This window comes from Macaca nemestrina, chromosome 12, assembly GCF_043159975.1.
Source record: "Macaca nemestrina isolate mMacNem1 chromosome 12, mMacNem.hap1, whole genome shotgun sequence".
In the NCBI taxonomy this organism is placed as follows: Eukaryota; Metazoa; Chordata; class Mammalia; order Primates; family Cercopithecidae; genus Macaca; species Macaca nemestrina.
In genome coordinates, this window is record NC_092136.1 from 46,342,124 (window position 1) to 46,367,886 (window position 25,763).

The following is a 25,763-nucleotide window of genomic DNA, read 5'->3' on the forward strand; positions in this document are numbered from 1 at the left end:
ATATATGTACAAGAATATAAAGTCTGTTTGGGAGAATAAAAATTTAGAAAATAAAAACCTAAATATATAACATTAAGGTACCATTTACATTCATTATGGTCTGCTTTTATAACCAAATACCATGCTACTATTAAAATAATGTGGAAGAACATTTATTGATTTGGGAAATGCTAATGATACATTGCTACACAGAAAAATAGGTTACAAAATGGTAGGTAGAATATTGTTCCACTTGCATAAAAATGTATATGAATGGAAAAAATTTCCAAAAGGTTATTGTTTAATTTAGCAATATTTACTTAGCTTACTTACTATGTACCTGGGCCCTGGGGTTACCAAAATGAACAAGATAAGCCAAGTCCTTTCCCCTCGTGGAATTTGTGGCAGTTATCTTTGAGTGGTAGAACTGGGGGTAACTTTCATTTTGTCCATTTGTTTTTCTGTGTTTTCTACATCTTCTAAACCAATCAGATATTCCTTTTAAAATTAATTTAAATTAAACATAATTTGAAAAATAAACCTTGGAGATACAGTTTGTGGTTTAGGATTGAAAGATGAGTCTTAGGAATTAAAGCACATCTGTTATGTCCTTACTCCCTCTGAGGAGATAACTGAGATGGTCAAAAATGGTATAGCCAGAGGACAAGAACCAAAGAGATAGTGCAAGACAAGGACCAGGGTTGAGAAGGAGAGGCCACATCTCTAGCCAGGATTTGGGGAGGAGCAGATGAAAAGTCAAGACCAGGAAGTAGAGAGAAAAAGCACAAAATGGAAGACAAGGAGAAGGCCCAGCTCTTTGCCATGAATAGGGCTGAAGTGCCCAAAGCCCCTCTTCATGCTGCCTCCAAGGTTCATGAGGGGTCAGTGGGGGAAAAAGGTGCAGGATCAGGGACACAAGTACAGAATCAGGTGGGAATTTTCTGCCGCCTCCTTAAGCACACCATCAGATTAGCAGTCAAATGCTGAAAACCAACTAAATGTCCAAAAATGAATGATTAAGGTCCTTTTAACACTTATCACTATGGTAGCCAAATAAAATTTTGAGATGCTAGCTTAAGTTTTATTACTTTTTCCTTGTAATTCCTTAAAGACTTAGAAATAAAGTGCAAGTGTTAGGCATTGGTGGGTTCTCTGAGAACGAGGCCCCATGCCTTCACCCATATTACCCTTCCCTCCACCCAAGGCCAGTCCCTGGAAAGAGCAAAAATTATTTTTAAAAACATGGTTGGGGGAATTTGAGAGTCGAGGAGACCCATGACTCACTTCTTTAGGGTAGCTCAGAAAGATAGTCCCCATAGCCCCTACCCCAGCATGATTTCATGCATTGGAGTAGAAGCAAGTCTACTTGCAGTGGGGAGGCTGAAGTGTAGAAGCAGGAGAGGTCAGGGTGCTTCTCCTGCTCTCACTCCACCTTCCTTGAGTAAAGTTCCACCACCACAGGTGGCTGTGTCTCTTTTGTGATTCTAGCTCCCGCCAAATAAACCCTCCCTACAAGGTCCTATAGCTCCAGCCAGGCAGCCTCTGCCCTGGTTCTAGCCCGAGGGTCCTGGCTTCTGGGCCCTGCAACCCTACCATCTCTTCATGTCCCTCTATCCCTCGTGGTGATAGTAGTTTTCCCGATAGCTAATCCTGTCCCCTGTCTGGCATCTCAGCCCTTCTATATCCATGTATTCAATTTCCTATTGTATGTTTGGTTATGTTTATCTTAACTGGACTTTGACTAATCAGAATCAGAAGGCTCCTCAGTCACAACTGAGGTCTTGATGCCCTATAAGGCCCCTGGGAATTTATCACAATCCCAACAGGAAGAAGGGAGGCAGAACACCCTCAATTAACTGAACGCGCCCTCACAAAAACCTGGGAAACCTTTCGTTGGTTTCGTTTCCATGGAACTGATCAGTGAGTTTTTTGTTCCTTTGTTTTTTACTATCAGGTGTAAAGGGAGTTCGAAATAGAGTTAAAGTTATAGAAAAATAGAATGGTCATCTTTGCACACTTGAATATGTAGCTGGTGAAATTCCTACTCACAACATAAAATACAAACAAAATAAATGCATGCCATCATTTTGACTAAGTAAAATTTATATGCAGGTGGACAGATAAGAAAAGGAATAGGAGAATAATTCCTTATGATAAGGTGGGAAGATAATACTTGATTTTTAAAAATATGTTATCCTTTTTAAAATATGTTTTCACTATAACTCTTATGGGTCATCTAGAAGCCTTAGTAAAGCACACATCTTCTCCATCCCAGGGCCATTATCGTGGAAAATGGCAAATATTCTTCCTCTGGAGCAGCACAAGTGAACAGGGGCATTTTAATTCTGTGGTAAAGCTGACAGAACCTGAAGTGTAAAGCTAAAAATACAGGCAAGCAGCAAAGAATAGCAAAGGTGCTAAGATACATGTATCAGAAGCAGGTGTTAGAAATTTTCTGAAGCCACATCATAATTCAGCTAGGTCAGATGGAAGGCTTAGATGACACAGATGACACAGGACTGAGAACCGGAGCAGAGCCAAGGCACCCTGAGAAAATGAGGGCAGTTTGACCACTTGGGGGTCACCTCCCTTTTGAGGTTAGATGGCATTGTTCTGCTCTTTCACAAATCGGTTCTTGGTACCCTTCTGAAAAATATAAGCCTGGACTAGAGGGGTTGACCCATTCTCCATGTCCTCATACCCAGGGGGATGGGTGAATGGCCTCTGCAGAAAATTTTGAAAAGGAGACACTTAAGAAGTAATAGGATCCTTCATCGGGCATGGTGGCTCACACTTGTAATTTCAGCACTTTGGGAGACCAAGGTGGGAGGATCACTTGAGCCCAGTGTGAGATCATATCTACACACACACACACTCACACAAAGTAAAAGAACTAGTTGGGCGTGGTGGCAGATGACTGTAGTCCTAGCTACTCAGGAGGTGGAGGCAGGAGGATCGCTTGAGCCCAGGAGGTTGAGGCTGCAGTGAGCTATGATCATGCCACTGCGTTGCAGCCTGAGTGACAGAGCGAGACCCTGCCTCAAAACAAAACAAAAAAAAAGGAGTAATTGAATCCAAGAGGAAACAGTCCAGTATAGTGGTTCTGACTATAGACTCAGAGCCTTGCAGACCTAAGTTGGATCCCAGTTAACCACATACTAGATATATGACTCCAAAGCAGCCCTGAACCTCATGTGTGTAATATGTCTCCCCATGTGTGTAATATGGTTGATAATAGAATGTACCCTAGAAGATTTGAGAGAGTAGTAAATGAGATAATGCTGATAAGATGTTTAGCACATAAGTGCTTGATCAATATTAGGCGCTATAATTTTATGGAACTGCAATCCCTAAGTTTGATTTCTTAGACTAAACTAAATATGTCAAATGCAATATACATTGAGCCACAGACCCTGCAGTAGTCACAAAAGGAGAAAGTGAAACGAATATGCTCCTGTTAAACCTTTCTTCTGTTCATTGTTAGTTGGCAGAGAGAAGGGAGAAGGGAAAATAAATTAAAAAATAAATAAATCCCAATCAGAAAAGCTGGAGGCCCAGTGGAGAACCCTTTACTGAGACTGACATGGGAAGTACATACGCTCCAGTTTACAAAGGATTTTGAACAGTGTATGTCTCTGAGTGTTTACCTAGAAGTTCTCATCTATTTTATAAGCAACTCTGCTCTTCCCTCAGAAGTTGGGACAAATAGGACTCTCAGATCACTCAGAGGAAAGATAATGGGTCCTTGCCCATGCCTCTGAGCTCAGGTAAGCAGCCCTCACAATTCAACCTGCCCCCACGGCCCTCTCAAGTTGGGCACCGTTGTGGACCCGGGGAGCTACGATTTGGATGGGTAGAGGGAAAGGAACTGCTGGTTTTTAATTTGTGTTTTCAGACCACATATCCAGTCTCAGGAAATTAAATTACAGATCCAAGCTGGATGTTCCCCAGTCCTGTGATTCTTAACATTTTGAAGGGCCAGTACTCTTGGATGGAAACTTTGAACTGGTCCTCAGACAACGCACTCAAGCACGATGCACACATGCAGATGCATACCCTATTTTTCATACTATTTCAGAGTATTTATGAAGCCACATGAACCTTCTAAGATCCAGAGATAATTTGCTTCATAAGACTTTTTAATCCATGAACAGGAAATTTCAAGTGACATCCACTTAGGAAAAATAACAGTATAAAAACAAACAAAACACATCCTTTCTGTAGCAAAGACCAGCTGCTTCCCTTGCTGGTTTTTGCGTGACTGTTACAAATTTCAGGGACTCCTGTAGTAAAAGCCCAATTTCCCCTCACATTCCAAAATCCAATCACTCCCTCATGCAATGGCCTTCCTTCCAAATATTCCCTGTGACATCCCTAAGGCAGCTGCTTAGTTGTCCCTCCTAAGCAGCTGGGCAGTCAAGGCAAGCCTCATTGCAAAGCTGTCAAGGCAAAGGCAAGAGGTTACATAATTCCAATTAGCAGAAGCCCCACTGACTCTAAACAGCTCCTTACCACTTCATCATCCTTCCCCTCTGAGGAAATAATCACAATTGCCACCAACATCCCGGAAACAAAAGCCAACAGAATAAACACGGTGCTCTCCAGCAGACCTCAGGATTAAAATGTAATCTCAAAATAAAGTCTAATAACTTTTCCCCTTTTGAACACACTTGGAATAAAATTAGCATATAAATCAAAGCTTAATTAGGACATTGTAACAATGAACAGCACCGGCTGGTATTAACGTTTCAGGCCCAATATGATGCATCAAATAAACACCGTAATTAAAGAACAAAATCAGGGTGGTCTCCTGGTAATCAATCACACAGCTAGGTTCAAGTTTTCAACTTGAGGGTCATCTCTGCTTTCTGTCTTGTGGATCTTGCCTTACAGCCAGTCTCTCCCAAGGGATTTCATGCATCTTTCAGTCTGTGTTTCTGGCACATCTCTCCAGCTCTTGGCTCTCAAAGGGGAGTCCTGGCACCAAGCAGGGGTGGGGAAACTTGCAGGTTGCTCAAAACAATAGTTTGTGGGCTTCCAGAATGAAGCATTTATTCCTTCTATGAGCTGTACTATGCCCATTATCCAATCTAGACAAATAACTGCCTGGCACAGAAAGTCAAGAATCCTTGAGAATTGTCCCCTCTGCTTTCACTATGCTCCAGCCACATTGCCATCCTTGCTGTTCCACACACATACTAAGCAAATGCCTGCCTCAAGGCCTTTGCACAGGCTGCTCCCTCTCCCCGGAGTGCTCTTCTCCCACACGGCTTTCTCCCTCACTTCTTTCAGATCTCCCCACCAAAATGTCACTTCATCATAGAGGTCTTTCTCACCTCCCTTATCTAAAACAGCACTTCCTAAACCTTTCTAACTCCCTTTGTTGGAGAGTTTGAGGCACTACGAAATAGTACCCTTCTACTCCATGTTAGTTCTGATGCAATAACAGAATAAGAAAAAAAGAAAAAAAGCAAGGCAGATGGGAGAACAAAATCTCACCTTTATGTCCAATACAGTTGATATTAGAACATGTGGCTGATATCTGTGGGCAAGAGGGCTGCTGGGTGCTGACATGCAGACTAGGAAGCAGGGTCACCTAAGAGGTAGGGCAGGAGGGGCAGAGCCAGCTGGAGCTTGCCATGGATAAGCTCACTCTCTGCAGAATGGCAGAAAGAAAGAGCAGGACCTTATGTGCCTTGTTTTTTATCCCAAAATCACCAAAAGTGAACTGGGCCCTTCTGCCAGGAAGAGTGTTCTCAAGGGCAGGTGCTCCCATCCCACATGTCCTAGTATAATTACCCATGAGCTCCTTGAAAAGCTGCCTGATTTCTCATCTACTTCAGCTTTCCTGACCTCCATGAATGCAAGACACTGTCTGTCTTGCTCAGTGCTATATTTGCTGCACCATGGCAAGCCCTCTTCCCTTGGGAGGGGTCCATGCAGCCTAAAGTTGGGCTTAGGTTTACAGTTTCCTGGGGCTGGGCCAACTGTTTGAGGTCATGCTGGGGCATAGGCAGAAGCCTCCTCCAGCTTCTCTGGCTTCCTCATCCTGCTTCTCTTCCTAGTGTCTGCTAGCTCCCTGACACTGCTCCCAGACCACCAGAGCCCTGCATGGGAGCAGAGATCCCTGCCTGAGTCACATCTCTTGAGCATCTGAACTTCACCAGGCTCTGGCTCTGCGGGGAGTGGGGGAACCCAGATGAGGTGTCACAGACCATGCCCAGGGAACCCAGCCTGGTGGGGAAGGCAGATGGATAAATATCTTCAGTGTGGTCGCTTCTGCATTAGACTACCAATACTAATGACTAATACTGATGATAGCTCCCGTTACAGAGTATCCTCTATGGGTCAAACCTAAAGCCAATTAATTTACATCTATTTGCTAATTTAATCCACAGTTACTTTATGAAACAGTTATTCTAGCCCCATTTCATAGGTGAGAAAATTGAGACCGAGAAAAGTAAATTACTTGTTGAAAGTCCTGCAGGTGGTAAGTGATGAGGTCAAGATTCAAGTCTAGGTCCGTCTAACTACAAAGCTGAAGAGCTTAAGCACTTCCTGCCTATCCTGTCCTCTCCTGGGTTCATCTTCTCCCCAGGCTACCTCTCCCCATGCTGACCAAGAATAAGGGATGAATGACCTTGCAATGTTGCAGGCTTGGCAGCCTCTGCCTCTTCCCACATAAGATCATTTGCCAAACACATGCTCTCATCTCTCTCTGTCTTGCTTATGCCCTGTGGGGAACCTGTGTCCTTATCCTGCAAAATCCTTCTCATCCTTCTAGGCCCAGTTCAAATGTCACCACCTCTGTGACCACTCTCCTAGAGTCAAATTTAATCATGCTGCTTCCCCATTCATGTCAAGAACATGCCCCTATTTCTGCAGGTAGAACTTGTTAGAAATGCAAATTCTTGAACCTCAACCCAGAGCTACTTCAATATTAGAATTACTAAGGGTGGGGCCAGCAGCCTATGTTCTAACAAGTCCTGCAGCTTTCATACAAAAGTTGAAAAATACTGCTCTATTTTAACACATCTCATTAGAGCCGCATATATATGTTTGAGGAAATTTTTATTCTGCGAGGACCTACAGGACCAGGACTGGATGCTGTTGAGAGTTTGTCACACAGTAGGTGCTCAGTTGGCTTTGAAAGTGCTTGCAATTGCCTGGCCACCATGGCTTAGTGACGTTAGCAATGACAGCCAGACTGAGGGTGGAGGCACGGGCCTTTCTGCATCCTTTGCAGCAGGCCTCCTCCTCTAGTCTTGCACCTTCTTGTTGAAAAAAAGTTTATGATTTTTCATTCATTTCTTTCACAAAAATTTATTGAGTGCCTACCAGAGACGAGACACCACTAAATATGAGAATACAATGACTAGTAAAACGCCGACTCTATCCTCATGGGGCTTACAGGCTAGTACAGGAGACACATACTCGTCAAATAAAAAAGGTCAACTCAAAGTGGCATTTGCATGTATTAGCTTATTTAATTGTCACAAGTACCCTAAAAGTGGGTAGTGGTGTCTCCTGTCTACCAATGAGGAAGTGAATAAAGAAAGGTGAAATACCTTGCCCAAGTTAATTTTGCACATAGCAGAGATGAAGTTTCAACCCTGCAGGCATTTGTTCCTGCTCTTAATCACTACACAATGCTGCCTTAAAATAATTACAGAACAAAATTATAAACATTGATAATCACTGAGAAAAACAGTACATAAGAGCACATGACAGGGAAACCTTATGGAGTCAGTGAAGGGAGAGGGTACAGTCAGAGAAATACCCTGGAAGAGGCCACATCTGAGCTGGAACCTGAAGGATAAGCAAGAGTTAACTTGCCAATCAGCGAGGCAAGGCAAGGGTGGGTATAGATGAAGCCTTTCACCATAGAGGAACAGCACTTGTAAAAGCCTCGAGAAGAAGGCCTGGGAGAAGTTGCCAGTGGCCACAGTACTGGGTTGAGGGTGGAAGAGGATGTGAATAGAGGCTGGAGGTATGGGCAGTGCCAGATTGCCATGACAACAGTCCTTATCCTTGGTCCACTTTTCCAAAGCAGTGTTGTCAAACCAAGGGTTCCACATGGATGGATGGCTCCATTGTGTGTGAAAATGTGGTTGAAGTGCAGGAATCTCATCATTCATCCACTCAGTCATTCAGAGATATTGATTGTGTACCTACCATGTGCCAAGAGCTGTTGTAGGTATCAGGGACACAGCCCCATTCTGCTGGAGCATATCCAAAGCAGGCCTGGGGAGAGAGGACTCTGACAACTGACATTTGCATTCCTTCATCAGCACTGAGCCTGGGCTGTGTGCTGGGTACTGTGTTAGGTGCTCTATTGGATGGTCTGGTTTGCATTTTAAAAAGAAATTGAAGACACATTCCAAAATCACAACTAGACCTCCTAGTGGCTAAAATGGACATCTCTTAATAATTTCAACAACCATTTATAGCTCAGGATTTGAAACATTCCTGAAGAAGCTGGCATTAGATAAATCATTTTGGACTGCTCCATAAAGTGAACTTTGCTAATAGAAAGTAGAGTAATGAAATGAATGTCTACAGACCTGTAATTCATTCTGCATAACATTTACACACTCCGCTCTGCTGAAATCTTGTCAAACGACTTCAGTCAGCAAAGTTCAGCTTGAAGAGGAGGTGGAGAACTAGCACAAATTTGTTCAAAAAGGCCTTCCAGAAAGCATTTTCAAAAGCTCTCTTCACTGTGTCTTGTTTTTTTCCTTTTGTTTATTTTAAGTTCAGCGGTACATGTGCAGGTTTGTTACATAGGTAAACTTGTGTCATGGGGGTCTGTTATACAGATTATTTCATCACCCAGGTATTAAGCCTAGTATCCATAGTTACTTTTTCTTGATCCTCTCCTTCCTTGCACCCTCCACCCTCAGTGTCTGTTGTTCCCCTCTATGTGTCCATGTGTTCTCATTATTTAGCTCCCACTTATAAGTTAGAACATGTGGTATTTGGTTTTCTGTTCTTGCATTACTTTGCTAAGGATAATGGCCTCCAGCTCCATCCACATACCTGCAAAGGACATGATCTCATTCATTTTTATGGCTATATAGTACTCCATGGTGTATATGTAGCACATTTTCTTTATCCAGTCTACCACTGATGGGCATGTAAGTCAATTCCACGTCTTTGCTATTGTGAATATTGCTGCAATGCCTGCATGTGTCTTTATGATAGAATTATTTATATTCCTTTGGGTATATACCCAGTAATAGAATTGATGGGCTGAATGGTGGTTCTGTTTTTAGGTCTTTGAGGAATTGCCATTCTATTTTCCACAATTGTTGAACTAATTTACACTTGCACCCACAGTGTATAAGTGTTCCTTTTTCTCCACAACCTCCCCAGCACCTGTTACTTTTTTACTATTGACTAATAGCCATTCAGACTGGTGTGAGATGGTATCTCATTGTGGTTTTGATTTGCATTTCTTTAATGATCAGTGGTGCTGAGCTTTTTTTCATATGCTTGTTGGCCACATGTATGTCTTCTTTTGAAAAGTGTCTGTTCATGCCTTTTGCCCACTTTTTACCACGTTTGTTTTTTTCTTGTAGATTGGTTTAAGTTCCTTATAGATGCTGGATATTAAACCAGATGCATAGTTTGAAAATATTTTCTTCTATTCTGTAGGTTGTCTGTTTACTCTGATAGTTTATTTTGCTGTGCAGAAGCCCTTTAATAACTAAAATTAGATCTCATTTGTCAATTTCTGCTTTGTTGCATTTGCTTTTGGCACCTGTCATGAAATCTTTGCCTGTTCTCATGTCCAGAATGGTATTGCCTAGGTTGTCTTCCAGGGTTCTTGTGGTTTTGGGTTTTACATTTAAGTCTTTAATCCATCTTGAGTTGAATTTTGTATATGGTGTGAGAAAATGGTCCAGGTTCAATCTCCTGCACATGGCTAGTCAGTTATCCCAGAACCATTTATTGAATAAGGAGTCCTCTCTCCATTGCTTGTTTTTGTTAGCTTTGCCAAAGATAAATGGTTGAGGGTGTGCAGCCTTATTTCTGGGCTCCCTATTCTCTTCCATTGGTCTGTGCATCTGTTTTGTACCAGTACCATGCTGTTTTGGTTACTGTAGCCCTGCAGTATAGTTTGAAGTCACGTAATATGTTGTCTCCAGCTTTGTTCTTTTTGCTTAGGATTGCTTTGGCTATTGGGGCTCTTTTTTGGTTCCATACGAATTTTAAAATAGTTTTTTCTAGTTCTGTGAAGAATGTCATTGATAGTTTGATAGGATTAGTATTGAATTTGTAAATTATTTTGGGCAGTATGGCCATTTTAACAATATTGATTCTTCCTATCCATGAGCATTGCAATGTTTATCCATTTGTTTGTCATCTCTGATTTCTTTTAGCAGTGTTTTACAGTTATTGAAGAGATTTTTTGCCTCCTTGGTTAGCTGTATTCCTAGGTATTTTATTCTTTTGTGGCAATTGTGAATGAGATTGTGTTTCTGATTTGGCTATCAGCTTAATAGCTGTTGGTGTATAGGAATGCTAGTGATTTTTGTTCATTTATTTTGTAATCTGAATATGTTACTGAAGTTATCAGCTTAAGGAACTTTTGGGCTGAAAGTATGGGGTTTTGTACTTATAGAGTCACGTCATTTGCCAACAGGGATAGTTTTACTTCCTCTCTTCCTTTTTGGATGTGCTTTATTTCTTTCTCTTGCCTTATTGCTCTGGCCAGGACATCGAATACTATGTTGAATAGGAATGGTGAGAGAGGACATCCTTGTCTAGTGCCGGTTTTCAAGGGGAATGATTCCAGCTTTTGCTTATTTAGTATGATGTTAGCTGTGGGTTTGTCATAGATGGTTCTTACTATTTTGAGGTATGTTCCTTTAATACTTAGTTTGTTGAGAGTTTTTAACATGAAGTATTGATTTGGCATCAATATGTAGATACAACTGAAACTGTGACATCTTGGTTTCTCATTGCACACAGGATAAAAATCAAATTCCTTTGCTTTGTCTATAAGGTCCTACATAACATGGAAGTCCCCCTATCTGATACTACCACTCTCCTCACTCCTCCAAACCAACATTTTCTGGGCACCTCAGATAAGTCAAATTCATTCCCACCACAAAGCCTTTTTTATTGCTATTCCACTGCCTAAAAGGCTATTTCCTAAGATTCTCACATGGCTGGTTCTGATTCTTAATGTCACAGCTCAAATATCACCTCCTCGGAGAGACTTTTGCTAATCACCGTAAGGTTCCTCACCTTTAGCACTCACCACTCTCTGAAATTTTCTTGCTCTTTAAATTGTTTTTTCTTGAATCTGTCTCCCCCTACTGAAATACAAGCACCATTTAGAGCAAGGTCCATGCTGTATCTTCAGTTTGAACACTTTGACCTTGGAAGCTAAGTGTGTAAGATGCAATGCCTGGGTTCCTGAATCACTGGTTGGAGGAGAGCTGCCAGGTGATAATGAACAACTATTTTTGGATTTCAAATGAGATTTGGCAGCTTGTCTGTTACATCAGCAAACATATCCTTAGCTAATCCAATACTTTTTGACCATTTCTATCAGGTTTTTAGAACTTGTTGGATTGATTGGTAGAAGTCTTTTGTATTCTGGATAGAAATATTTTCTCTGTTACACAAGTTGCAAATATTTTCTCTAGGTCTGTCACTCAACTTCGAACTTTCTTTATGGTGTCTTTGTTGTACAGACATTCACAATTCTTAGCTAGTCAAATCTGTCAGTCTTTTGTATCATATTATAGACTCTGTTATATGCTAAGAAGGGTTTTCTCTATACCAAGCTTATAAAAGATACTCTCCAAAGTTTCCTTCTGGTTCTTCTATTTTCCAGCTATGATTATTCTTATATATTTTATAGATATTTTTGTTATAAGCACCTTTTCTCCATTGGTTACCTAACTAGGTAATGCTAATATATAGGAAGGTTGCTATTCTGTATTCAGTACCTTAAGTACAAATTCTTAAAAGTCAGTCTTCTTAGTTCAGCCAAACAATTTTATCATCCTCAAATAATTATAATTTTGGCTCTTTCCCTCCAATATTTGTATCTCTCATTTCTTTATCTTATCTTACTGCTTTGGCTAAGACTCCAACACCACCTTGATTAATCCCAGGGTTAGTAGGTGTCCTTATACTTTTCTTATCTTTACTAGTGAGGCCTCTGTTATTATACTATTAAATGTGATGTTTGCTCCCTTCTTATGCTCTTTATATTTTAAAACCCTCCTTCTCTTCAAAACTTACTAAAACCTTTAATTAGAAAAAGATGTTGAATTTAGTAAAATCTGTTTCAGCACTCAAAGAGAAAGTCATATGGTTTTTCTCCTTTAACCTATTAGTAAAATGAATTCATTAACAGACTTCCTAATGTTAAGCAATATCTGCTTTCCTGGAACAAAACTTTACTCTGTCATGGTATGTTGTACTTTTAATACTTTTCTGGATTTGATTTGCTAATATTTTATACAGAATTCTTTTGCAACTACATTTATAATCATGTGTATCTATTTGGGGCCAGTGCTCTTGAATGCTGGAAAATATGATAGTGAAAATCATAGATCCTCATGAATTAGGTGGTTTATTAAAAGGATACCTTGGATAAAGTAACAGAATGTATAGGTGTATCTGAGGCTGATGGTGAATCCCTCAGCCAAGTCAATCTATTCCTCATTTTAGAGGCCCTGACGATATTCTGGAACTAGAAAAGAAAACTGCACCACATGGGAGATTTTAGGTTTGGTGAATTTAATATTGAAGGCGCTAAAGAGGTGCTCAATCATTACAGTAAAAGATAATAGAGGCTAAAGTAACAAAAGAAACCCAGACTGCACCCAAGTATCTGGGTGGGACTTCTCTAGCTGAGAATAAGCATAAAAAGGAAGCACACAGGAAGACATTGTGGGCATTTTTCCTCTAGAATTTTACAAGCAAAGGGAATTTCATCTTGAAATTTAATTTCTCAATGGGATCATAATAATGAAAGACAGTTTACATTCAAATTTGGAATGTTTCAGATTATGTGGGTTTGTTGTACACATTTTGTATTAGCATATACAACATGGCTAGGCATAATTTGAGATGGAAATTGAATGTAAGAGCAATTTTTTGATAATGTAGGATTACCTGGAGTGTTTCTAAGATAGAGTGACCTAGAGTTAAGAAATGCTTTTCTGATAAATGCGTGAGGGGATGGATACCCCATTCCCCATGATGTGTTTATTTCACATTGCATGCCTGTATCAAAACATCTCATGTACCCCATAAATATATATATGCCTACTATGTACTCTTACAATTTTTTAAATTATGAAAAAAGAAATGCTTTCCTATTGCCCATGTCAGAGGCTACACTGCACACCTGGTCTGAGGAGGACAGAAAGGAGCAGTAGGAGACTTCAGGTGAGCAGCCTCACAAAGGTGAGATCAGGAGCCTCCTGATAAGAACAGCCTCACCCCTGGAGGCTGACTTTGGGCTTGACTGCTAAGACCAGTGGATTAAGACAGAACAAAAGAAGGGGGGTATAGAGCAAGAGGACCCTTCAGCCCCTGTGCCATGACTCCCAACTCTGCCTGCTCCCTTGATTGCCTCGCCATTACCGAAGGGACTGTGAATTGGTAACCTGATGGGTCAGAGCCCAAAATTTTCAGTGGGGAATTTTTTTTTATAAAGTTACTTTTCTTTAAAGGTCAATAACTATAGAGTGCTCATTTCTCCTTCTTACCTCCAATTAGGGCTTCTTGTCTTCAGGAAAAAAAAAAAAAAAAAATTAGGCCATAGCTTTCTTTCTCTCTACCTTCTCTGTATTTGAAAAAAAAAAAAAAAGACATGATCTATTCTGCAGATTGAGACAGAGAGAGAGAGAGAGAGAGAGAGAAAGAGAGAGAGACCTCTCCAACTTTCAGCACAGCTGAGCTTGCTATTCCCAAGATTTCGATTTAAACTGGAGAGAGAAGTGGAAAAACCCCACTTCTGAATCTAAGCCAGACTCTACAATTCAGCTTTTGCCAAAGGCCCTGTCTTGTGCCAAGCACATGTACAAGTATTAATACGGTTATGCTTTGATTCCCTCTTCTGTTTCTGAGTAGCACATGTGTCCTCAATTGCATGAGAAGAGGTCAGGATCTAGCCATTGCCTGGTTTTTTAACCATCACAAGGGACCAAACATCTCCAACCACAACAGAACTAGAGTAAGGATTGGAGCCCTGGCTGTCTTTTTCCATAATCGGCTCTCTCCACTTCTGCATCAGACCATAGATATGCTTCGTTGATTTTGTTGCTCACAAGTTTCATGTAGCTTTATCTTCCTCTTTGTTGGGTATCTTGTGGTAATTATTTTTTTAGTTGGCTGAAGAACTTCCTTAAGGAGTTATTTTTTTAAAGTTACATGAGTAGCATACTTGCTGAGACTGGGTCTTGAATATTTGTTTATTTTGTCTTCACATAAGAAGAATCATTAAAATGATTACAGAATTATAGGGTATCTATTTTTTCCCCGCTAAACTGTATAAACATTGTTCCTTCATATTGTAGCATTTAGTGTTGCGGATTAAAAATCCAATAACAGCATGACCCTCTTTCCTTTGTAACTGGTTTATTTTTCCTTTGTAAAAGATTGCAGGATTTTTCTCTTGGTTAGAATTCCAAAATTTCAGATGTATATCGGTTCATACCTTGATAAAAGTGAGACTTTTAGTCTAAATTCACATCTCTTCTGTTACAAGAAAAAAAATTTTTATGTTTCCTTGATTATTGTCTCTCCTTTATGCACTCTGTTCCCTACTTCAGTATATTTATTTTGTGGTTCTTGGACCTACTAAACTCTATCTTATAAGTTTATCATTTATTCTTATAATTTCTATCTTTGTATTTTTGCTCTGCAATCTGGGAAATTTCTCTAAGTTGTCTTCTAATTCACTAATCTTATTTTTAGCTATATGCCCCTTCTAAAAGTTACTGTCTCCATTTCTTTTTTCTATTTTGTTCTCAGGATCCTTTTCTGTTGCCTGATTTCCTCTATTTTGTGTCAACTTTCTCTTATTTTTTCGATTAAGTGTCTTTTAAAATACCTCTGAGAATATTCATTAAACTTTTTCTTCCATTTCCTACATTAGCCCTGTTTCAGACAGAAATAGTCACTCTGAATTCTCAGCCTGATCACCTTCTCTTGAGCTCCTGATTCTCCTCAAAGTTCTGATTTGTTCTTTGCTTTTTGTTAATCCTAAATGAAGACCTATCCTTGTCAAGACTGATGGCTGACATGGATTTCATTAGCTACTACAGAGACCATTACTTGAGTTCCTCTCCAAAGCCAGGTGTGATGATATAGAAGAGATGGGTTTTAAGGTGGGCCTCTCTTTGGGTCCACAGGCTGAGTGCAGGGTAACCGACAGATGATCCCCTTCAGGCCCAGGAATGGCATCAGCAACCCCCAACAGAGCATAGTGTTCACACTTTGTGCAGCCTGGGGATGAAGGCTGTGGTCAGATTCTCTGAGTGAAGCTAGACAACACCCCAAGTCTTTAAATTTGACTCTTCTGTCTACACAATGACACCCTGCTTCCTACCTCCCACACCTAATGCTCACCCTAAATTTCCTAATCATTCCCATTGCATTAGGCCATTCTTGCATTGCTCTAAAGAAATGCCTGAGACTGGGCTATTTATAAAGAAAGAGGTTTAATTGGCTCACAGTTCTGCAGGCTGTACAGGAAGCACAGCTCCAGCATCAGTTTCTTGGGAGGCCTCAGCAAGCTTACAATCATGGCAGAAGGGAAGGCAAAGCAGGACCAGGCACTTCACATGGTGGAAGCAGAGCAAGAGAGAGAGAGCGAGGTGCCACACACTTTTAAACAACCAGATCTCACAAGAGTTCACTATCGCAAAGACAAGCACCAAGGGGGAATGGTGCTAAACCATTCATAAGAAATCCATCCCCATGATCCAATCACCTCCCACTAGGCCCCACCTCCAGTACTTGGGATTACATTTCAACATGAGATTTGGATGGGAACAAACATTCAAACTACATCACCCATATATACCCTTAGTGATCAACATTGAGTAACCATCTGGCTTTGGTGATTGATAGGCTTGGGGAGGGAGCAGGATGATCACAGGAAGATGTACAACCTTCCGGCCTGGACAACAAGGTGCGCCCCCGTCAGACTATGAGCATTGGGAGAGCAGAAAGTGGGTCTTATGCCCCTCTATTTTTAGCCCCTAGCACTGTGCCAGGACATGCTGCCTGCTTGATGAGTGACAATGGAAGAAACGATGCACACTTTCAAACCAACAGTCTTTTGTTCCAAATTTGATGCTGTTTGGCAAGTCCTTCTCACCCCCATCATTACTCATTCCCATGCCCTGGTTTGACCATCTTTGGCATAGACTTCAAGGTTGGCTCAAATATCACCTTAAAGAAAAACTTCTCTGCCCTTTCCTGTGTACCTTCAGACCTCATCATAACACCTGTTGTACTCTGTACATTGTGGTATAGGCTCCAAACAAATGTGAAAATGAATAAACGCACAAATAAATAAACCCCCCACAAAACTGTGATCCCAAGGCAGAGATCACATGCCATTCAAGTTCACATCACTGATGAGAATGCTTCAGCCTGGCACCTGGCACAGAACAGCCAATTATCATATAACTGAATTGAACAATACACAGAGTATGATTATCTCCAAATTAGGGCATTTCCATATTATTGTCAAACTCTAGGAAATAAAAAATAATGGTGGAGTCTCAGGCACCATACTCCCTTAGATTCAGGAAGAAGAATGAAAGGAAATTCATTACTGGGCACCCTAAGACATGCCAGACACTGTAACAGGCACTCTCATCATCATAAAAGAGAAGATAACATTTATCAAGTACTTACCTACTGCCAAACAATGTTTTCAGTATTTCATATATGAAAACATATTTGACAACACTGTCAGATAGACACTAACATTGTCCTTACTTTTTAGAAGAGTAAGTCTAACTAAAAAGTGATGTAACTTGTTTAAAACTGTAGAGCCAGTAAGTTGCAGAGCTGGGATGTGAACCCAGGCAGTTTGGTTCTAAAATATGGCTCCTAATAGCTGCAGTATTCCAGCTCCTTCATACAGTGTCCACACCAACCCCAAAAGGTACTACTCCCCTTTTGTGTAGATCAGAGAACTGAGGCTCACAGAGTATGTAATTTCCTCGCATTCAGCCAACATCTACAGGTTAGACACTGGAACATGGCAGCACTGGCAGGGAAGCCAGGTATGCCAGTTCTCAATCAATGCCATCTCTGCCACACACACTGCTCCCCTTCCCCACCTCCCTGAAGTGGGGGTGCAGAGGGCAGCCTCTTGGCTGAGCATCACACCACAATCCCCAGATGCCTCCATGATATCGTACCAGGAAACCCCGGGAAGCCAATAACATGCTTCACCCTTGGGTGTCGCGAGCAGATTGGGGGCCTGGCCATGTAGACATTTGAGAAGCACCCGTGATCTGAAGGCTTGGCATTTGAATGGCTTCTATTTACTAGGGACTGGCTACGGGCCTGAGATGTTATTCATATTCAGCATCTCTTAATTCTCTCCACAATACCATGGGACAGCTATTACCACGATTTTACAGATAAAACTGGGCCTACAAAAGATGAAGTTCCCACCCCAGGTCACTCAGCAGTGAGTGGCAGAACTGGATTTTGATCCCAAGTGTGTCTGACACCAAAATCCATGATTGTTACAGGGAGGTTTAACCCCAAATTCACCTTCACCTTCCCCACAGACCTGCTTTACAACTGTCAAGCTTGTAAGAGAGTTAGTGGGAAGAACTGGAAGAGAAGGGTGGATTTGGCCCAGAGAAGAGTGAGAGGAATGTCTCCAAAAAGGAGCAGGAAATGGTGAGGAGCGCTGGAGGGCACAGAACTGGTAGGGATGTGGTATAAATGTGGGGTCCTCCCAGTGCCCATCTCCCAAGGGAGATGGGCCAGAGAGAGGAGAGCAAAGAGAAGCATGTTTTAGAATGTTGAATGCACAGCCAAGGAGTCTGGTCCTGGTCCTGGCTACAGGTGAGGAGTCAGTGCCACTGGCCATAGGTCCTACCTCTGGACTCTATAGAGAAGAGGCCTCCTAGGTCTCGGGCTCAAGGTCAGAAATCACCAGATGTCCAGGCTTCCAGCCTCATCCACTGTATATGCCACATAACTCAGGGTCTGTTCAAAGGCTCCATGCTGGGGATCACAGCGGAGGCACAGCTGGTGGCTGCTGGTGGCCACAGAGGGCCAGCCCTGACTGGGACTTTGGCTCCCCACTCTCTTTAGATCACACAGGGTCACAGCCCAGCAGCACGGCCTTAAGCCAAGTCTGATTTTGCCTCTGGGACTGAGAAAAAATGAGCTCTGCTCCTCACAAAGGAAGGCCACTTGCCAACAAGTTGCTCTTTCACACTCTTTTTGGAGCAGACACAACACTGGGTTTGACCAGCTGAAATCCTTCCCTGCATAATTTTCTCCCAGGCGTCTCCTCCCCAGTCTTTACCTGGTGTAAAGCCTGTTTAAGATCGGCACACTGTGATTTATGGGCTTTGAAATGCCCAGCGTTGTGCTGCTCGCAGTTGGGGCAATGCAAGTTTAAGGCATAATTCCTGACCTCAAGGAGTTTGCAAAATCTCTGCAGGAATTAAACCCATCACAATAACACCAACAATAAAATGTTACCATTCAATTGGTGCCCATTTATCACATGTTAGTATGCCTTATATTATTTAACCGTCAAAATAGTATAGCAAAGACAGTTACTAGGATTTTATGACTTGGTGTTTCTGTCTGTAATGTGACTATCATCAATGGATACTGGAGTTGCAAAAGGAATGAAACATCAAGTTTTTAAAATTCCTAGTGATCAAAAGATGGTAACCTAATAAAGTCCAAAACACTAAGAAAAAAAAGTATTTAGTTAAAAAACAAAAAATACCTGAAAGCCCTATCTGACCTCCTAAATTAAGGTGAATTACAGGCCAAAGGACAGAGAAGGTAAACAGTGTGTTAGAAAACACATGCACGGGGACTTCATTGTGAGGGCTTCCATGTATACATATTAAATAAATTTGTATGCCTTTTCTCCTACTAAAAAAAAAAAAAACAAAAAAAAAGGCGAGAAAATGCATGCATGAGACCCATGCCACAGTTGGACCAGAAGGGTCTCCTTGGAGGAAATCGTCCCACTTCGATGGACCACTGCATGAACAAATGCCCAGGGACCCAAGAAGGACCAGGTGAGAGAAGACGCCAGAACAGCCTGTGTCATCCAGGCTAGGCCACAGAGGCCCGAAGCCTGTGGAGGCTCCTGCTGGCCCTGACCCAGCAGCACACTGCTCTGATGATCAGTCCGCAGACATCACTGAGGAAGCTGAGAACTTCAGCGACAGATGCAGGGGTGCTTGGTATGGGCAACTGGATGCCTGGAGGCCTGCAGCTATAGACCCGCTCTGTGTGACCTTGGGCAAGCCACTGCTTCTCCAGGCTTCAGTTCCTTCCTCTGTAAAACAAAGGACTTAGAGGATACCAGTGATTCTTTAACCCCCAGGTTGGGGGATTACAAATCCCTCTGGTAACTTGAAAGTTATAGATTTGTGTTCCTTGGGGAAAAGAATGCATACATATTTGGCACAAAATGTCAGGGATGTTTCCGCCACCATCCACCCTCCCCCAAAGGACCCCAGGTAACAACTGTTGGGCTAAGAGATCTCCAATAATCATTTTAGGTCTGGACAAGGTAGGTTGAGGTTCTGTTTGTAGGAGGCCTTCAATGCCAGGTTCAAGCGGGGTTTAGGCTCTTTGGCTCAGGCTGTAGGAAGCCACAGAAGGTAATAACTGAGAAATGATATGCTCAAAATGTCACCAGTCCAAGTTCTGTGACTTCTTCAACAAGGACCTAGGACTAAGCAAGCCTACAACAGACACAGAGATGCCCATTTGCTGTGGAAGCTGAAAGATTTGTTGTTGATCTACAGTGATGTAATGACCCTGAATTCCTAGAAGGAGCTCACTGAGCCCATAACAGCTCAATATATTCATCTCATAGGGCCCATATGCAAGCATGAACCCTAAGCCTTTTAGATGCAAGATGCTTCCTGGCTCTCTGGGCAGCTTGTGGACTCATATGCTTACCTGTACGTCCTGCTCAGAAGACATCTGTCACTAACTCCAGTCCAAGCTGCCAGTTGGCTGAAAGGGTTGGAACAGAAATTCAGGACCCCGCGGACATTGTGAGTTAGGTTTTACATCTCCTGCTTAAAACGTCAAGTCAGAGCTAAGGTCTTGTCTTAGTGGAAACTCATCTCTTCTTCCAGGTCATGAGGGGAAGGGGCCTGTGAGTTGCAAGAACAGATGCAAGAAAAATTCCACGCATAAGATGGGAGGAGGTCTCGGTGCACGGCTCTGCCTCCTGGTTGCACATTAGAACAACCTGGGGAGCTCTCGAAATATACTGATGCTGGTTTCCACTTGGCCAGGTGAGTCAAGGCTCCCCAGGTGGTTCTAATGTGCAGCCATGGCAGGAAACCACCATCGTAGGCAGCCTACACCTTTAATAAATCAGCTACAGAGCTCTAAGACCAAAAGAACCCTGATGCAAAGCAGTCAGCAGTGAAGGGCAAAAGCCATGTGCAATGTCTGAGAAAAAGCATAATTCTGACTTGGAGAAGGTTCCAGAAAGCTTCTTGGAAGAGGGGTCCTAGAGGCAGCAAATCTTCATCAAGCAGACATGGAGGTGAAGGGCACTCCAGAGAGAACAGCTTGAGCCAAGATCCAGAGGCAGGAGAGTGCTGGGGAATCAAGTCCCTGTGCTTTTTCAGGGGAATATCTCACCAGGTGAACTCTAAAATGCATTTTAGATGAAACCTGGCCCCACAGTTCCTGCATTCTTTGAGCCTGATTGAAAATGTTCCTGACTTTAGTGCTTACTTTTTTCTTCTTTAAAGGGCTGTTCTTAAACTTGAACTGGAGGTGAAAGGGTGACGTGATAGATTTCTGAGTAATTTTTAAAGGCTTTTCTCAGCTTTTTAATTTGCTTCCCAGGAAATCATCCTTGGGAGGACGGCAAGAGAAATGTAACTGATTTTCTAGAGGAGGACAGGAACAAAGGTAAGTTCCCCACACCCAAGGCCACACAGGTGGGTACCATAACAGCATCCTGTTACCAATTCTGCTTACGCCGGGCAGCCTATCCTTCAGCACATAGAGCCCAGCTGGCTGGATCACCCAGAAATTTGGAGAGAGGAGCTACAGTGCTATGCCGAGGCTAGAGACGGCAGTGACAGAAATTCTCCATAATTTACCAGTCTCATCTGTTCATTCAACCAGGAACAAGAAACTAAGAAATCAAACAACAAAGTGAGCCTGGCCCTGCTGTAGCTTGATAAATGGGGAATCAAAGTAATCTGTGTAATCTTTCAGTATCCAAAACTGCAGGCATACCAAGACATGCTTGGATGTCCATACCCCAGATTATTATCAGCCATTTAAAATGATGCTTTTGAAAAAAAGTTACTGACATTGAAAAATGCTCCCTCTGTAATATTAAATAAAATTACGTCTGATGTCATGGCATTATGAATTCATTCATTCATTCTGTAAATGTGCCAGGTATTGTTCTGGGAATTAAGGAACTTGCAGTGAACAAAACATGAAATCCCTCATCTTGTCAAGCTCCCATTCTAGAGAAGGAGACAATAAAAACCTAAGTAAAGGACAGTGTTAGATAGTAATAAGTGCAGTCGAGAAAAATGAATCCAGAACGAAAGATACGGGAAATTTTTTATCCTTTATGCTTTAATGTATTTTCTAACAATTTTTTAAGAGATGGGGTCTTGCTATGCTGTCTAGGCTGGAGTACAGTGACCCAATCATAGTTCACTGTAACCTCAAACTCCTAGGCTCAAGGGATCCTCCTGCCTCAGCTTCCTTGAGTAGCTCAGGTGTGTGCCACTGCACCTGGCTCAGAAAATATTATATTTAGGATCAGAAAACATACATATTTTTTAGAGAAAAAAAGCAATACCAAAAAAGTGATTACATTAAGCAGTTGGCTCACAACTTGGACCTAAGCTGGGATGTGAACATGTGACTCTTTTGGTAGACTGCTGTCCTACTGCCAGATGAGGGAAACAGGCACTGGCTAAAGAAGGCAGGGCCCTGGTCTGCAGTGACCCAAGAGATAAAGCATTTAGTGAGGCAGCACCCTGAGTCCTAGATCCAGGCTTGGGTTGAGGAATGTGGCATTAGTGGAGTTCTTAGAATCAGGATGGTACTGACAGCAAGATGCCCCTGGTGCCAATATCCCCAAGCCCATCCCAAAAGTTTCAAATATGCTTGGATGTGCTTCCCTAAATAAGGCCAGGATTGATCTCTGAGCCCAGGGTAGAGCTGAGGCTAATGGAGGTGAGGGGCATTCTAATGTGACCTTCCAGTGTGACATAATTACCTCTCAAAGTAGGCAGATAAATCAATGACTTCCGTAGTGAGTACTTGAAAGTTCCATACAAGTTTCTGTTATCTTTCTTTTTGCCTTTTTCTGGTGTTGTTCGAGGCTAGCTACCTTACCCTGGCTCTGCCGATGATGGTGCATAGACCTGTGAGCCAGTGAACTAGCTAAATCTAGCAGGAGACTCGTGGCCATCAGGAGACAGTAGTCGGTACCAGAAGGACCATTTGCCTTCCCTTGGGTCCAGGACACCCCCAAGGATGTTCTAACTCCAGGTGCACCTTTCTTCCTCCTTCCTGGAAGGGCACCATAACACAGAGGGCAGAACAGGTCTAAAATGTGGTTTGCCCCTCCCTTAGTCATGTGATCATGGACAAGCTATTTAACCACTCTGGGATCCTGTTTTCTCATCTGTAAACTGGGAGTTTCCCCACCTCAAGCAGTCTTTGAGAGAATGAAAGCACCTTGACAGAGGGCCTGGCACCCTACAGGGGCTGGGTAATTGTAACTGTTGCTGTTAGCATTATTATCTGCCTTCCTGTTCTCAGAGCAGCCTGGCATCCAGCACAGGCTTTTCTCCACCTGAACCCCAAATAAAGTCTCCCTCCATCCTTTCTTGCTGTGCCCTCGGACCACACCACTTGTGGGGACAATAGTCTCAAGAGTGAGTCCACATGGATTCGGTTTTGAGGAAAGAAGTTTGGAAGTTTTCCTAGGTCTGGGTCAGCCCAAGCCTACCAATTCTTCTCTGCTCTCTGCTGCCCCCTGTTGGTTCCAAGCCTGAAGAGCCAGTTGCCCGCTCGTCCAGTGTTACACCTCCTGTGGAAATGAGAGTGAGAGAAGAGAAACTGTAAGCAGTTTAAAGAAGACAATTAGCAAACAAAAAACTAGAGATTTGTAGACACACATCCCTGAGCCTGTCCTGCTCTGCCATTGGGATACTAATGGCTCAGGTGCCCCTGTGATCTGAGACTTTGACAAAAAAATGGCAACCAGTCTTTGCTTTTTACCCATTTGGGTGAGGGTGGGATGGGGGGGGGGGGGTGGGTCCTTACTGTATCTCTAAAGAAAATGAATTTGAGAAAGTTCTGCAAAAACCTGGCAGGAGGGTTATCCTTTTCCCGATTCTCAGGCCTATATCAGGCATTACTAAACAATTACTTCATTTCTTTGCTGCTGAGTAAAGACCCAGCCTCAGAATCCTTCTCACTACAGCTGTACTTCTAGCAGCCAGTCGTAGTCATTGGTCAGAGTTGGTGCACAAGAGCTGAGGCCTGCAGCCAGAGAGAGGATGCGAATCAAAGCTTCCTGCTGTGTGCCTGCTCTTGTGTCAGCTTTCTCCAAGTGGCCTGGATACTTCATAGCTACAATAGGGCAGCACTGGGCTTCAGTTCTCAAAATATACAATCGTTCCTCGGTATCCACAGGGTTCCAGGGCTCCCTGCAGAAACCCATATCTGTGGATGCTTAACTCCCTTAAATAAAATGACATACTATTTGCATATAACCTATGCATATGCTCTTATATGCATTAAATTATCTCAAGATTATTTATAATACCTAATACAATGTAAATGCTATGTAAATAGTTGTTAAATTTTTACTGGCTTTTATTTGTATTATTATTATTGTTTTATTGTTCTTTTCCTTCAAGTAGTTTCAATCCTTGGTTGGTCGAATTCGAGGGTGCAGAACCCATGAATACGAAGGGTTGACTGTATTAGCTATTTTATTTAGAAAATCTATAAAATTGGGACTTAAAAAGCATCACTGAGCCACAGGGTGTGCTGGTATTTTCTTGAGGGAGCAGAAAAGATTGCTGGTAGGCAGGAGTATTGCCCAGGCTGACTCACCTGAGAATGGCAAATAAGTGGGTACTTGGATGATATTAAGTTATGTATTTTCCTCCAGTATCTCTTGTTATTCCCTTGGAGCTGCTAAACTGGACCATGAGGCACCTGTTGCCTCCTGACTGGGTGATTACAGCAGAAGAGAGCAGAGTTGTAGAGCTTAACACTTGGTATTTAAGGCTGCAAAACCTTTCCGGACTCTTGAGCTCCAAGACCTGGGCTTTTGAGCTTCAGATGCCTGAGTCCTGGAAGCAACCTGGGCATGAAGTTGATGCTGTAAACAACAGACCTGTAAGAAACTGTGACCAGTCTGAACCGCTCCTTATCACTCCCCAGACGAAATAAGAATTGCAAGTGTTGTTGTGAGAGGAGGAGGGACAAGCAAAGCAATGATCTCCAAGGCAGGGAGACCCCTGAGGAGGAAGCCTGCACACTGTCCATCCCCAACCCCTGGTCCAGCCAGGCCCCAGGGCAGGATAAGTTGGGCATTTGAGAACAGATGAGACTGAGGCTCACTTCCTGGGTAAAGCCTGGGCAGGTGACAAGTCTGACTGAAGTTTACTTCCCAGAACCCAGTAGAGAAAGGAAAGTTAAGCAGAAATGGTTGCAAGAAATGTGACCTTCTGGATTTTTGTATAACACCTGGGAGAAATCTAATCTCGGTCAATTTAATAAGATATTATTTAGTCCGGTGTTTCACTACCTCTCATCCCTTGTGGTGGTGGTTTTCTTTTATTCTGTTTGAGGTTGTCAATGCATGGAGGAGGAAGGGGGAATATGTTCTTGATCATCACCTGTCCCCTTGTCATCCACAGAGCCGTCCTGGCCTGCCTGGTCTCTAGGCATTAGTTCGCATAAAGGGCTGCTCTAGTTACCTTGACCCACGGCCTGCTGAGTCTCCGTGTCCTCATGCACAAGACCACATTCTATTGCTTTTCATGCTTTGTGTGGGCATGGGAGGGCCCTGGGAGACTTCTACTTATTGCTAACTCACAGTGTTAGCTTAGGCAAATTACATAATTAGATAACTTATCCATAACTCAGTCTCCTCATCTGTAAAATGGGTATAATAGTAGTACTTAGTTCATAGGGCTGCTACGAGGATTAAACAAGTTAACATATGTTAAGCGTCTAGAACACTACAAATGTGTCAGTTTATATTATTATTTGCTACTATTAATAAAGGGTTGAATGTAAAAATGGCTCTATATACAAACACGAAATATTTAATACTCATCACAGGTATTCTGATGTGCCTTCCTGGGTAGGAGAAAAAAGGAAGAGTTACAACCAGGGCTTTAGGAACAGCACATCGTACTGGAGTGCTGATATTCTAAATCAGAACCAACAGAGGAGTCCTGGAGTTGCCTCTGTGCCAGGCATGACCCCTTCAATTGCTAGATGGTAAAGAGCAAGTCTTGGAGTGAAAGGGCAGGTGGCCA